The sequence below is a fragment of the Puntigrus tetrazona genome, chromosome 6 (assembly GCF_018831695.1).
Source record: "Puntigrus tetrazona isolate hp1 chromosome 6, ASM1883169v1, whole genome shotgun sequence".
In the NCBI taxonomy this organism is placed as follows: Eukaryota; Metazoa; Chordata; class Actinopteri; order Cypriniformes; family Cyprinidae; genus Puntigrus; species Puntigrus tetrazona.
In genome coordinates this window covers 5,181,425-5,196,519 of record NC_056704.1, presented here as the reverse complement: position 1 = coordinate 5,196,519, position 15,095 = coordinate 5,181,425, and the positions used below count along the sequence as shown (strand labels likewise).

Sequence of the window (15,095 nt, the reverse complement as noted above, 5' to 3'; positions counted from 1 at the left end):
ATATAAATTAAAATAAATGTAACATTTATTTTATATTTATACAAAGGCTTTGAGAAAATATGTCAAATTTAAATATGAGTGTAAATAAATATGTCTAACAATTTCAGGCAATCAATTTCCTCTTGCAGCTACTTGATACAGGCTTCATCAAATTTCGGGAGCTTGCACATAATCGCTTTCTCAGTTGCACGGATGCACTGAAAAAGCCAGCTATGCCATCTGCCCCTCCTTACCCCATCTTTTCTCGTCCTCTCTACACTATTCATCAGACAATCGTCAAAGTTTAGGAACCATACAAAAACGGTATTTACAGTCTGCGATGAACTAAAAGATCAATGTTAATTTACAAGCTCCATTCCTGACTACTTAATGACTGCATGACCTCAAAACATGAGTCTGACGCACAGATAATCAGCTGGTTGACCACCAATGAGATGTGCATGCTGATTGGTCAGTTCAGAGGAGCGTAAAGAGTCTCACAGGATTCACCGGCATTCTTTGACCTCCGCTGGATCCCAGTGGGACCATTGAGGATCATTAGATGTTTAGCTTGCCACAGCACGTTCAGTGTGTGTATATGTTTGCGCTGTAATATAAGTGTGTGCGCAGGTGTCTTACATCCTATCTACAAGCAAGCGGTCCAACAAATCTAGATCGTTCTAGGTTTCACAGAAACTCCTGATCTAGGTTTGTCACACACTGCAAGTGAGCGGCGATACGCAGACGACACAGCGTTAGAGGGAAAGACGAGAAAGAGTGTGAATGTGTGTGTGTGAGTGAGTGAGAGAGAGATATTCTGTCCTTTACAGAAGCCCATTTCTTATTCACTCCGGAGGCAGCGGATCCGGCAAAAACCGGATATATTTAGACACTCCATTACAGAGAGAGCTGTGTGTGTGTGCTGTGTGTGTGTGTGTGACATGCTCAATGTCCCTGTACTATCTCCATTAACATCCACACAAACACATTCTGAAAAACTACACAAACGCAAGTGCGCGCGCACACGGACGCACAGCAAGTTACACATGTTCCATCCAAAGAGTCTTCACACACAAAAACGCATTCATATATGCATTCGCGTTCACATTACAAAACGCATACACACAAACAGACAGAAACATAATTACACTACGTACGCTTTCATCACTTCAATTCTTCTCACCATCAACACACTGATCTATACCTGTATTACAGTCATAAACATGATTTACAGCTCAGCAAAAGAGGAACACACATCCTGCCCTCCCCTCATGTCCTGTATTCGTATGTGTGTGTGTGTGTTTGCATTGACAAAAGCATAAACCTGATGAGAAAATCCATCTCCTGTTTCAGATCGGACAGAGCAGAAATATCTTCTATTGATCACTGCGAAACAACCATCAGCTAAGAAAACAGCCATGATTGGCGAGACAGGCGTGCAGTTCCGCACCACTCTCCCCGTAGACTCAGTAATGTGTGTGTGTGTGTGTGTGTGTGTGTGTGTGTGTGAGAGAGAGACAGTGTCTAGCTCTAGGGATGATTTAAACATTCAAAAGGGAGTAAAATCAGCGTGTCAGTGCTATAACACAAGAGTCATCATATTTCTACATGGAAAGGGTGATGGAAGTGGCATCTTAAATAAAAGTGTGCAAAAGGAGAGAGATAGAGGAGTAAAGAGAGAGAGGGAGTGTGGGAAGAGAGAAGACTGAATGAGAAAAGGCAGCAATTAATAAGTTATAGATTGGTTCTTTGAATAACTTTGCATTATTCATTGTGGGGTTATGATGATAACTGTGAAATTAGAGATTCATTTTCAGCTAAAGAGAGGGAAAGAGAGAAAGACAGAGGGGAGAGAGAGAGTATGAGGTGATGCATTGAGACGCCAGTCCTACTACACCAAAAAGGTTCCAGTGCTTGCAAACTACACCCTTAGGCTTCAACATTATCAAATGACGAGTGCCGAAAGCCATAAAAAAATGTGTTATTTGGAAACTTTTTAAGGAATGAGTGATATGAGCAATTCAAATCATTCACATCTTCTAGCATCTTTTAAGTTTATCTATCTAGGACAGAATATAATTAACTATAAGATCTTATTATCAGAAGCTGGGAGGGTTAATGTAATATGTTTACTATTTTAATTAGGATTGCCTTAGTTGTAATATAAAACTAATAATAATAATAATAATAATAATAATACTAACAATATTATCGTTTTGTGGCCCCCTTGAGTTTGCTGTGGGTTTGCTGTGGGTCCACAATAATAACCACTCATTTAAAACACTTAATTAAAAAAAAACTCTCTGTAGACTACACATAATGATTAATAATAATAATAATAATAATAATAATAATCAAATCCAGTGTTTGTATCATTAACAAAATAAAATACAATCTTTAAAATAGACAAAGTGATTAATAAATAACAAACAAAAAAATTAAATGGTGGGACATTATTAGCCCAACAGTCATCCTGAAAAGTAAGAAAGGTGAAGCTTGAATATAAGGAGGAAAAAAATCCTGGATTTTCAAATTGGCCCCAGACCTTTGAACAGGCAACCATACAAAGATAAAAACACAAAAACACTAGGACAAAGTTTGCAGACAGGGGAATTTTCTTCTTGCCGTCACCATTTAAAACAAATGACACTGAGGTCATGTGGCTCTGACTAGTTAACACAGGCTCAAAACCTCAACTAGAGGTGAACCTAGACTCTTTCAGTGCCACCCCTAGCCTATAAATCAAACACACACACACACAAACAAACAGTGACACTTCACGTAATTAAATACCAGTCAAGTTCAATTTACTCAAGTCATTTGTGTTGTTCTAGGGTTTTGTGTGTGTGTGTGTGTGTGTGTGTGTGTGTGTGTGTGTGTGTTTGTGTATAAAGTGAGGAATACGGTCCCAGAGACAGGCAGACAGAGTTGCAAATTAAACAAGAACTACGGCTGCTTGAGCAATTTTTGTTTTAAATATTGTCATTCTCTCTTTCACACCCCGTCTCTCTCTTTCTCTCTCTGGCCTGCAGACTTAATCCAGAGCTGTCTAACCATCTGCCTAATTTTAGCTTAAAACGCACACTGAAGTTTCCTCCTCTGCTCTCTGCACCACAGCCCTGTCATATGATCCTTTTATTCAGCCGTGACCTCCTCAGACAGACCAGTCTAAAAAGCGGCCCACATCTGCGCACCCAAACACACTCCCTGCCACCCATCTCTGAGTCTGGGCCTGTTCGACTGTACCGGCAGCCTTCCAGAGAATTCTCCAAGTGCCAGGACGAACACATGGCGACAACCGCAACAATATTTCAAGGCGATTACGATTACCAAGAGCTCTGGCGACAATCAGGCGTTGGATTACGCCGTTACTGTGCCTGATCTTTAAAACAAAGGTGGGCTAAGCCATGGAAACTGTGAGGAATCCCACACGCATGTACAAAATGTGTCGAACGTGAGACTAATCTGGGCGGACTAAATAGAATCAGTGGGTCTGCCGCGAACTGTCAATCACCCGAAGTGTGGGAGGAGTCAGCCGCGGGGTCAGGGAGGATGCGGTCTGAATTTATGAGTGTATGATGGCATCGTCAAGGACTGCAGGCGAGCAGGCGGGTCGGGGGCGTCAAGGCCGAGGGACAAGCAGAGGATACGGAACATGGATTTTGATCCGCAGACCTTCCCAGGCCCTGGATTACACCACAGCCCACCCGTTTGCATCAGCCTCTCTCCCTCCAGAGAAAGAAAGAGAAGCTGACAGGAAAGAAAGTGGAAAGAGGAGCAAGAAGGGGCGGAAAGGACAGAAACGTAGCGAGAGAAGATGAGAATAGCTCCTTGCGTGATTTTTCTGTGGGCTGTGGGGTTTGAGTGGGACAGCAGGAGTGAGCTGAGGTAAAGCAGACTGGACTGGCCCAAATCCTTCAATCCTAAACACTGACACACACACACACACACACCAGGCTTTGTTCCAAAACCAAGTAAGCTGCCTACCTAGACAGCATGTTAAAGCATCAAATGTGCAGCACTGACAGACTTGTGTGCAAATACACCTACTTCCACATAGTAGGTGAAAAACGCTACGTGAAAGGAGTAGTATTTTCAAAATTCATGTTATTCAAAAGACAGGAGGTGAAAAGAAAAAACCTAACCGTATAACCTACTATTTTTGCTGAGATACCGAAGTGTGTATCTGATGGATTGTGACAAGCTCAATGAAAACATGGCAGATAAGTCAACAGAAATGTGGATTATAGATACTTATTTCTTGACTCAGAATTTGAGTTTTACACAATATTTATGTGTACTTAGCACTTTAGTGCATATGATCAAAAACAAGATGTGTTCATTATTGAAATTCTAGAAAAATTAATTTCACAAATATTTTAGATTTCAGTCTTACCCCATTCACAAAAAAATTATCAGTATTTGTATGCCAAGGTATCAATTCACACGGTCAGAAAAAAACGCAAAAAATTGCATCTTTAGAGGCACAAAAGCTTATCAATGATGCAGTACTCTTAAAGGGGGATCTTCGTACCTTATCTACTCCTAAAAGGTGCACATTAGTGGTATTAAATTACTACTGTGATGAACCTTTTAGGTATAAATGTGGCACAAAGACGTTCTTTAGAGGGTACTGCCCTGGTGACAAACTGCTATGCCCTTAAGGTACAATTTTTACACGCTTTTCCAGAGAGTGTATGGCAGCCAAGTAAACAGACTTGTTCAAATCAGCCACTTACAAGGTTCCATTTCTGTTAAAACACAGCTGCCTATTTAGACATTAGATAGCAAAGCAGAAAGGGTTTTAACACTGAGCTACGGTGATCAGTGACTGCAAGGCTCCATCGAAGATGTGCTGATGTGGATGGAGAGATCACGCTAAAGGAAAGGGTCTAAAAGCCTAGACAGAGAGATCATATTAAATGTGTAGTTGTGCGCTGGAGGTGTAGTAGCCGCAGTGTATTTGTGTGTAATGAGCTCATGTTCTGTTGTCCCAGCTAAATAAAGCCTGAAGGCACCATCTCTCTCGCTCTCTCTCTGTCTCGGACTTTTCCATCCACCTCTTTCTCCACCTAAAATGCTGTCTTTGTTTTTCCTTGTTCTTTTTAGAACAGAGCTTCTTTCTTTAGTTAACGTAATGGCATAATTAGGCGTTCGTTTAAAGAGATAGTCTTCATTTAGCTTTATGCATTCTCTCCGTCTCTACGAGTGCCTTCCGCACGGCTCGTTCCTTCCCAACAGAAAGCCAATTATGTGAAGTTTATGTGGCTTTGCCAGCCAAATATAGGCAAGACCGTTCATCTCTGATGATAACATGCATGAGTCATAATCTGTGTGTGCGCGTGTATGTGTGTGAGTGAGTGTGTGAAGTTATAAAGACACCCATGGTGCATCTAATGAGATGAATCTTGCTTATTTATTTATTTATTTGTTGTTTACTTATACACAACTCTACAACTATGAATGCTTTTTGATCAAGACCGCTGCTGCGAGAAATGACTGTTTCTCTTCCAAATCCAATAGGTCAAAGGTCACTGACAGTCAGCTTGGGGAGCTTGGATCTGATTGGCCATTCCATTGTCAGTCTATAACAATGACCTGCCTCATCTCAAACAATTTGCCCTGGATACCGATTCTGTTTATTTTTTTTATTCAAGACAGAGATTATCTATCAGCGATGGAATGCATTAAAGGCACCGGATCAGTTGAAAGCACCCAGCATGCGGACACACACGCAGCAGGTGAGCAGCCAGCTGTCATATCCTCACGCCTAGTCCAGGGAACATCGCTCTGACATTTCAGGAGCGGCAGAGACAGCCGAGCGGAGCTGTGTGAAATGGCGGCGTGAGCGTGATCTTCAGACACACACATACACACACACACACGCACACACACAAGTGTGGTGGATTCAGGGGTTTGAAATGGCGACCGGACTGCCATCTCTTCATAATCACTCAAACACACACACACTTATCCACCCACTCATACACACACTAACACACTCGCAGTCTTCTCTAGATATTATCTCCCCTGATTAGCATAATCTAATCAATTTCACAAAATTGTCTTTTAATTACCAGGAGCTCCTCCGGTGTGAAACCCTCGGAGGGCCGTGGAGGAGAGAGATCTTCGGGCGCCCCTCACCGGTTCATTGGCACCTGCTCTTTGCCTGTACACGTTTGTTAACCGAATGTAAACACGGTAGCATTAGCATTACGCTGTTTCATCGGTTTAACGGTAGCTAAAAATAATCCTGGACCGATTTCAAATCTTCCTTCAAAAAAGATTTTCTACTTTAACACAATTTACGGCCGTTCAATCACTCTTTGTTTGTTTATGAGATTTTGAAGTGTTTACAGGCAGAGACTAATGACTAAAAGTCAGGCTGTAAACACGCTCTTAATAAAACTAGCCCTGTGTAGCAGTGAGTAATCACGGCTGATCCTGCCAGTTTGCTCGTGTGAGTGTGTGTGTTTGTGATCGTGTGTGTGTACTTTGCCCGTGTGGGAAATGATTAACATCCAGTGACTCACAGCCCCCAACAATAACACAGAGAGGTAAGACAGCACACACGGATGAGGTAAACACACAAACACGCTAAATCTAGGCCGCGCAACACACTGCCCGCATCTACTGCGTCCTCCTGCGAGAGCTAAAAACCACAGCGCGGGATGACATGAAAGCTGTTTCTGCTCAAATATGAGAGAGTTAACAAGTGAAGGTCTGCATCTGAACAAACTCGAGCGGAAATCCGACCGTCTATCTCTCTCTTGGGAGAGAGATTGTCCTCAGGGAACTCTTGCTCAAACAGCGGACTGTGTGACTCGGTTGTGAAGTTTATCGAGTTTATTTCGTTACAAAACAGCCAACGGAGGGAGTGACACTTTAACCGGTAACCTTTAACCTACACACATCCGTCAAATCACACCACTTCTAAATAACAGAAGCACTCTTTTCTTGTACTTTTTAATATAGTTTTGTCATGTTTATTGCATTTATCTGTTAGAGCTGGCACTGATATAAATGGGAAAAGCTATTAAGGGTCAGCGTCCTCTTCCCTGGCACTTTCGACATTCCTAAGGTGAATAAAGGGCATATTACACAGAACATGCATTCCACCGCATTATGTTCCCATTAAGCTGATGATACACTGGGCAACTTTTTGGACAATGTTGCCGTAAACAGTCAACTAGGTGAGACACAGGGCCCAAGACTGATCTAAATTATCCAGATAAAAATCTGTTACCCATTCTCTTGAAAAGTGCCCCTAGCATCACTGATTAAAAAAAAAAAAAAAAAAAACATTTGACAGGCAAAATTGCTCAAACAGATGCCCAATGTATCATCAGCATTATTGCTATATCATGTCTTTATCTGTTTTTTTATTTCGTTTTTTTATTCCACTGCTCACATTATGCATTTTTTGTGTAAATGTCCTCCAGAGGTGCAACAGATTCAGGAAAAGCGAACTGATAAATGCCTGTGTGCGCTAACTTCCAGGCCATGGATCTGACAATGTTTCTCTCTTTGAAAAATCACTTAAATCGCCTTTGGAGCCAAATACAAACCGGCAGGGAAAAATCAGGCTGAGGTCAATATAATTTAAAAATGATTTTACACTGAGCTTTATCTAAAGAGAGAAACAGTGAGAGACAGACAAATCAAAAGAAACAGACAGAGTTCCCTCTGATTGCTCCTCATCCCTCCTTCTATATACTCTTTCCCTGTCCTCCCTCTCATCTGATCATTTCATCCAATCAAGGTCCCTCACAGCTGCCACACACAGATGTGGACGCTGAACCCAATTCAAGCTTGAGAGAGAAAGAAAACGAGAGAATAAACCTTGAAGCAGCTGCGTGTGACAATGGAAACAACAAATAGCTAAAATGCTCACACACTCTTAAAACACACATTGTCGCCCCTCACACACACACACACACACACAGTGTTCATACATTGTGTCCATCTACACAGTTTTGATAAGCTCCTCTCACAGAGATAGCAAGACACTTAGAATTCAGTTTGAGGAATAACAGACGTTCTCTGCTGTGGACTGCACCACAAGCACTTACTATTGGCCTGTTTTATCTGTTTCCAAATGAATGAATCCAATCTAAACTGAATCCTGCCCCAAACAAATCCTGCTCACAATCAACCCTTGGTGATGTGAGGTGACTATAAGGAGCTCTAAACCCTGGCCATGTCAAAAAAAAAAAAAAAAAAAACAGCCAGCCATATTCAGAACTGCTTTCTTATGTGCTCAAAAATATGACACAATGCAGGCAAGTAGCCATTTAGAGGATGCTATAATCTAAAGTGTCTGAGACACCAGTGCACCTCGGATCATACCCTACTTTCCCCTCCACATGAAAAGTTTTGAACATTGAAGGGTGATTTTATTTTGTACTTTTTTATTTTTAATGTACACAGAACATCTAAAAGGATCGTACAGAATAAAAAAAAAAAGCCTTTCTACCAAAAATTTCACTCATTTCCTGTTTTCTTGTCTATGTAGACAGACTTTAGCAAACAGGATGTGAAGGCACATTTTATTGGTTAGAGCTACTAAACAAATATGCCCACTTCAGTGTTTTAATTCAGACTCGGAGCAGCACTGATCGGCGTCTCGTTTGTGAACAAGGATCTGCTGACTGATTGACGTTTTATTAGTTCTACAAGCGAGTCAAACTAGATCATAACATCACAAAAAAAAGATTGTCATGCACAATAAAAATGAAGTGGGAACATTAGTGAAACTCTTAATTTAGGCTATTATTGTTCTATTATTTTTTTATTTTTCTATAGCTTAAAGACATTGCCAACAGAAGACAAAATGGTAGTCAAATAAGCTATTTATTTGCTATTTATATGGAAAACATCTCATCATTTCTCTTTGATTTTGCACATGCACCACTGCATACATTCTGAAAAATAAATGTTCAAAAAGAAGGGTTTACCAGTGATGCCACTTGTGGTTCCCCAAAGAACGGTTACAAAACACTAACCTGATCCATTTTGAAAATCTAAAGAACCTTTTTCTACGATAAAGAATGTTTTGTGGAATGGAAAGGTTAAAGTTTCTCCATTGAACCAAAGATCCCAATAAAGAACCTTAAAAGAGTGTCAAATTTGTAATGCTGACATGAGTCATATTACAAGGACAGTTCCCCTGGAGACACCTGAGGTTAAGCGCTGGTGTTAAACTGGAAATATCTCACGGAACGCCTCTTGAGGAGTTCAAACCTATGTCCCATTGGTTGCCAGCCCAGATCTTTAACCTATACTCAACATCACCCGAATGAAGCATGGAAGCAAACCTGAAGGGCAAATGTAAAAAAACGAATTGTTGTATTTAGCAGACTTATTTTACCCAAAGTGACTTACAGTACACTAATTACAGCCACAGTCCCACTAGAGCAACCTGAGGTTAAGATCCTTGCTGAAGGGTAAAACGGCCACAGAGCAGGACTCTGGCTTTTCTGCTCCTGTGTTATATACTAGGTACTAGGGATTAAACTTGTTTCTATTCTGCTTTTAGAAAACGTAACACATGTAACATGTTGTCTGGGGTCAAACCAGGCAATGTACTTTTCCAATCAGCTGTTGCTTAACATGACTCCTGCAAAGCTCACAGGATATATGAACATGTTCCGAACAGCATTACTATTTCTGCGGGATGCAGTAAATATACCATGCTTACAGTATGTGAATACACATAAAATACTTGTAATGTGTAAATGTACAGCTAAGCACACTGAGTACTGCTTCCTACAATGCAATATGCTCAATGTCTTTATCTAACATTTTTATTTAGCCGCCATTTATTTACTTTGCAAATTGTGCAGCATAATTCACAAACACAGCAAAACTGTAGCTTTAATAAAATGTTTTTTTTTTTTTTTTTTTGTTTTTTAAATCAGGAACAATTGCAATTAGTTTTTTCCCCTCAAGCCAAGCAGTGATATTTACTTCTCATAAATATTACAATACTACCGTTTTGTATATATTTTTTAAATGTTATTACACAGTGCACGTTATATGCTGTGCATTATCTAGTAAGCAGCAGGGTTGCGTTCCATTCCGTACACAGCCAGGGTTCTTTGCACTTTACTTAACATGGACTCTGTTGTGTCCCTCTAGCTCGCTCTCTCTCTCTCTCTCTGAGCTTTTTAGCTATTCTTTAAACATTCATTAACATTGAGCCGTCCCACAGCCAAATGCTGAGCTCAGTCTTTAGAGCGTTCAGAGAGGTCGCTGACCTCTGAGGAGACGGAATCGAATAATGTTTCCATTTCTGTCCCTTTAGCCAATCAGACGAGTGCGGGGCGGGAGGAAGAGGAGGGGAAGGAGGGGAGGGGCAGCACACATCCTTCACGCCTCACTCACAACCAGGAAGACAGCCTGCAGAGATACAGAGCGAGAGAAAACACAGCCGTCTCTCTCTCTCTCTCTCGCTCGGCTCACGTATCCTGACATTCCAATCTCCTCGGAGCGAGAACAACAAACGCACTGTCATCCTCGTGGAGGCGGCCATCTTTGAGAGCTGTGAGTGTGTGTCTGCCATTACAGACGATCAGATCAGGGGAAGAGCGCAGGTCGCTGTTAGTTTAGAGTACACTATTACCCGATACCCTCGCGAAAAACCACAGCAGCGGGAGGGAAGAAAAAAAACGCACACACTCGTCTCCACAGATGGACCTGTTTGATGCATTTGATTGAATTATCCTGATGTAGTTTAATGAATGTAATAGACTGTGGTGGTAAAAATTAGCTGATGGTTTACGCCCTTAATGGTCTCTTAAATCACCTGACAGCCAAACAGTCACATCTCCATCACACACACACACACACACACAGCGGTTGCAGCTGTGTGTCTTACAGATGTACCTGTAAATATTCTCTTGCTGTTTAAACATTCAGTTCGCGCTGATCCTTTCAAGACATTATCAGAGAACATGACACACGACTATCTCACAAAAACACACACACACACACACACACACACACACACAGGTTACAAAGGTATTCATGTCTCCTGCTTTGATTGTGACGGATTGTTTAGTCTCTGTACATTTGACAAAAAATTACTGGCTTTGAAATGCTACACACACACACACACACACACACACACACACACACACACACACACACACACCTTTACCTATCTAAATGGGGACATTGCATAGACCTCTACTGTTTTTGTAGACAGCTATTAAAAAATACTGTAACCTAACCATTACCCAAACCCTAACAGAACATTTTCAGCATTTTTAACTTACAAACTAAAACTTTATTTTTACATATAGCCCACACACAAAAACGTATTATCCACGAACGTTTGGAGATTGTTTATACTAGCATAAACAAATTCTCATTAATAGCATCATTTGTAAGTTGCTTTGGATAAAAACATCTGCTAAATGATTAAATGTAAATGTATTTGCTTATTAACATGCACAGGCCTATTACTACTGGATGTTTATTAATACCTTAATCTGCAAAACCATATATTAGATCACCATACCTAAATTTAACAACTACCTTACCAACTATTGATAAGCAGCAAATTATACGTTTATTGAGGCACAAGTCATTAAAAGAAGATAACTAAGAAACTAAAGTAAAACCACAATTACTTATCAGTTACTTTAAGCTTACCCCAAGGTATGGTTCTGTTTGATTTGGCTCCGTTTTTTCACTCCAAGTACAGCAAAGCAACCCTCTCACACACACACACACACACACACACACACACACATTTACTTTCACTATTGACCGCAAGTTGTTTGTGCACTTCCTGTATATTGCTACAATGCTGCAAATCAGTGAAAAACTGAGAAAAACTGAGAATGTGTGTGTTTGTTCACACAGAGACACACTAATGGCACAGTCTGTTATCCACACACAAACACATACACAAACACACACACACTGGTGATGGAGTCCTATGAAGCAACAGGCAATCACTTAAAAACCCCTCATCTGCTAAACTGTACTAAAGATATGAAGCAAAAGTGTTTGGGTTTGTTAAATGTGGCTGCATGTGACAGGTCTCTCTCTCTCTATCTCTCCCTTCAGCTCTAAAACACATGCACTGACAGACACTGTAGCATGTGCTCTTTCAATAGCAGATGGCTGGACACAATCTGTGCCTTTTCTGCAAAAGATATCAACAGACCAAGAGTCTGTATCTAAAGTGGAATCAAAAAGTCTGAGACCACACTGAAAATGCAGAATTATATATATATATAATAATATATATATAATTTATTATTATTTTTATTTTTTTATGAAGACATATTTAGATTTTTTTTTATAGATCTTTAACAAAAACAAAACCATTTTGTGGCACTGATGTCTCTTTGGATCATTTTCAAATCATGATCATCAGCTCAAGTGCTGTTCTCAAATTCATGTTAATTTTCTCACAGTTTAATATATATTTTATATATATACATATACACACACACACACACACACACACACACACACACACACACACACACAATACCACTCAGTATGTACAAAACCAAAAATTTAAATGAATACATGGCCAGTTATTGACTTATGTAAACATAAATTATATGATTAATTTTAAAGCTGTGTTTTTTTTATGCATTCATCTAAATCGATATTGTTCTCAGTAAATATTGATATAAGTGATTAACTGTGATTTCAGTAAAAATTGATTCCAAAAGTTGATGCAAAATAGAAACATTTTACTTTTTGGTCTCAAACTTTGAAGCCCACTCTGTCTGTGTGTGTGTGTGTGTGTGTGTGTGTGTGTGTGTGTATGTGTGTGTGTCTCTCTGGGTGTGCTTACTCTGAGCTTTCCTGTAAATCACCCAGCGAACAGTCATCTCCACACACCTTTCTGTATTCCCACCTGTGAATTTGTTCGAGTGTGTGACTAACCTTTAGTCAGTGTGGCCGAGACTCTGAGCTCTCTCTTATTTCTCAAACAAAAATGTGTGTTTTGCCTGAAAGCAAATAACACGGTGGTTTTGAGTGTGTGTGTGGCCGTTATGTGCTTTTGATCCATGAACTCCAGACCTCCATCAGTTTGATCAGCTTCACTGAGATTTGCAGAAAATATCAGTCCAGAAATTATTTTATTTCTCTTTGATTCACTCTGATGAGTATGACAGAGAAACCAGAATATCCGAATGGAAAGTGTAACGTCCATATTTCAAATGATTCCATAATCCACATAGAAAACCAGAGATGTGCTGCAATAGCCATCAGATCATTAGCCCAAAGAAAAAGAGAGAGAGAAAGAGAGTTTGTGTGTGTGTGTGTGTGTGTGTGTAAGAGATAATCCGTCCTGACTGTTTCCTGTGAAAACAGATGGAAAAACATGAGTCTTTTTTTCCTGTGCCTGGTCAGGCTATTAATACCTCTGAGACACACACACACACACACACACACACACACACACACACACACACACACACACACACACACACACACACACACACTCAGACCTCTATATTCACCAGAGACCAAGCACAGCTCAAAAGTCCTGTTATACAACCTGAGATTGGCTATACAGGCTTGTCATTAACACAAAACACACTCTAATATCCCACATTTTCACACGCACTAACATCAACCCATTATTTCACATGATCTCAAAAAAGGCATACACCACACACTACCTCCATAGAAACACCCAGCTGAAAGAGCTAAACACACACACACACACACACTGAAAGACAAAGACAGGCATTTGGTTACAATTAAACATGTCAGAGAGACAAAACCAGGGGCAAACACATTAAACCCTCTTTCTCTACGCAAGGCCTCATCTATAGTGAATGACAACGCGCTAAATGCTTTTAATTGCCATCAATTGGATCTAGAGAGAAACGGAGGGAAAACCTCATAAAACACATTTTGTTTTTTTTTCCTTAAGGCTGCAGTTAAAAATCCAAACGTTTTTGTCCAAACCTACGGGCGGCGTGAATGCAATATTCATTTTGCTGCAGGAGAACAATCCATGCATAACAATGAGATTTGCTAATGAAATCAACCATCAACCTGCAATACATACATATTAAAGCAGCTTGCGCTGTCACCCGCTTTGTGCATCGTTTGTTCCTCCTGCCGTCTCCTCAGTCTCCCTCTCCCCCACTCTTTCCGACCTTTCTATCTCGCTCTCACCTTGAGTTTTAATAGCTGTATTAACACAAAATGATGATCGCACATTTCCACTTCTTTGACCTGCGCGACACGCTCACACACCTGTGCAAAGAGGTCAGACCCAGATACGCTGTGATTGTAGTGACGTAACTGATAAAGATGTGACAGTATCTACTAATGTTTACCGAACCAAAAGAAACCAACTGTTAATACAAGGTCCAACTAATTATAAGTAGCCGACAGTAAACAGATACAGATATGCAACGGTCAGCACACTAATAACAGCCACCTATATAATGCACTAGTCTGAATGAACCTTGAAAGCCGATGATGTCTAGTCTTATTTTAACCATTTCAAACAGTATAACCTTTGTAGGTTACAGAAGAACTAAGCTGATATCCATCCAATGCTTTATTTCAGATCTGCCACAACATTTAATTAACTATCTTTATTACAAGTATTTTTATATATCACAGAGAGATAGATAGATAGACAGACAGAGGAAAGATGGATAGATAGACGGATAGATGGACGGACGGATGATAGATAGACAGACAAAAAGACAGATAGACAGACGGATGGACGGACAGAAAGAGAGAAATGGATAACCAGACAGATAATATTGATATCTGCCAATGTAAGAGTTTTTTTCTTTTTTCAGTATCAGTTCATTATCAGCTATCCGTATCGTCCAAAATTTTTCATCCCGATAGAGCAAGAGAGAAAGAGAGAGGGAGTGTGTGTAAGGAGTGTGAATGGCCATTTCTCCCTGCTGACACAGCCTCCATCTGCCACTGAGCCGTGCAGAGAGGCACAGCGAGAGAGAGAGAGAGAGAGAGAGAGAGAGAGAAGAAGAAGAGGGGAGGGAGGGCAAGAGGCAGTGCTGGTGTGATGGAGAAGGAGAGAGAGCGCTCACGCTCACCTTGGTGTCACCTCTGCTGAGCTGAACGGGATGATGGGATAGGTAGAGACA

The 15,095-nt window shown here is 40.5% G+C and overlaps 1 protein-coding gene and 1 long non-coding RNA gene across 28 annotated transcripts in view; one reads left to right on the top strand and one right to left on the bottom strand.

The window, feature by feature from the left end:
• The window catches only part of baz2ba (bromodomain adjacent to zinc finger domain, 2Ba), a 75,421-nt gene that overhangs the window by 40,878 nt on the left and 19,448 nt on the right, over positions 1 to 15,095 (bottom strand). The window contains exon 1 of one of the 27 annotated variants that reach the window (XM_043241508.1): positions 11,638 to 11,699. The exons of the other annotated variants lie outside the window; for them this stretch is intronic. The gene's annotated coding sequence lies outside the window, so the exon portion shown is untranslated. Of the gene's footprint in view, positions 1 to 11,637; positions 11,700 to 15,095 lie in introns of those variants that run through there. 27 annotated transcript variants of the gene reach the window in all.
• On the top strand, positions 4,521 to 8,164 carry LOC122346706. The gene is made up of 3 exons (XR_006251161.1): positions 4,521 to 5,720; positions 6,060 to 6,871; positions 6,986 to 8,164. It is a non-coding gene; the product is annotated as an uncharacterized LOC122346706 (long non-coding RNA).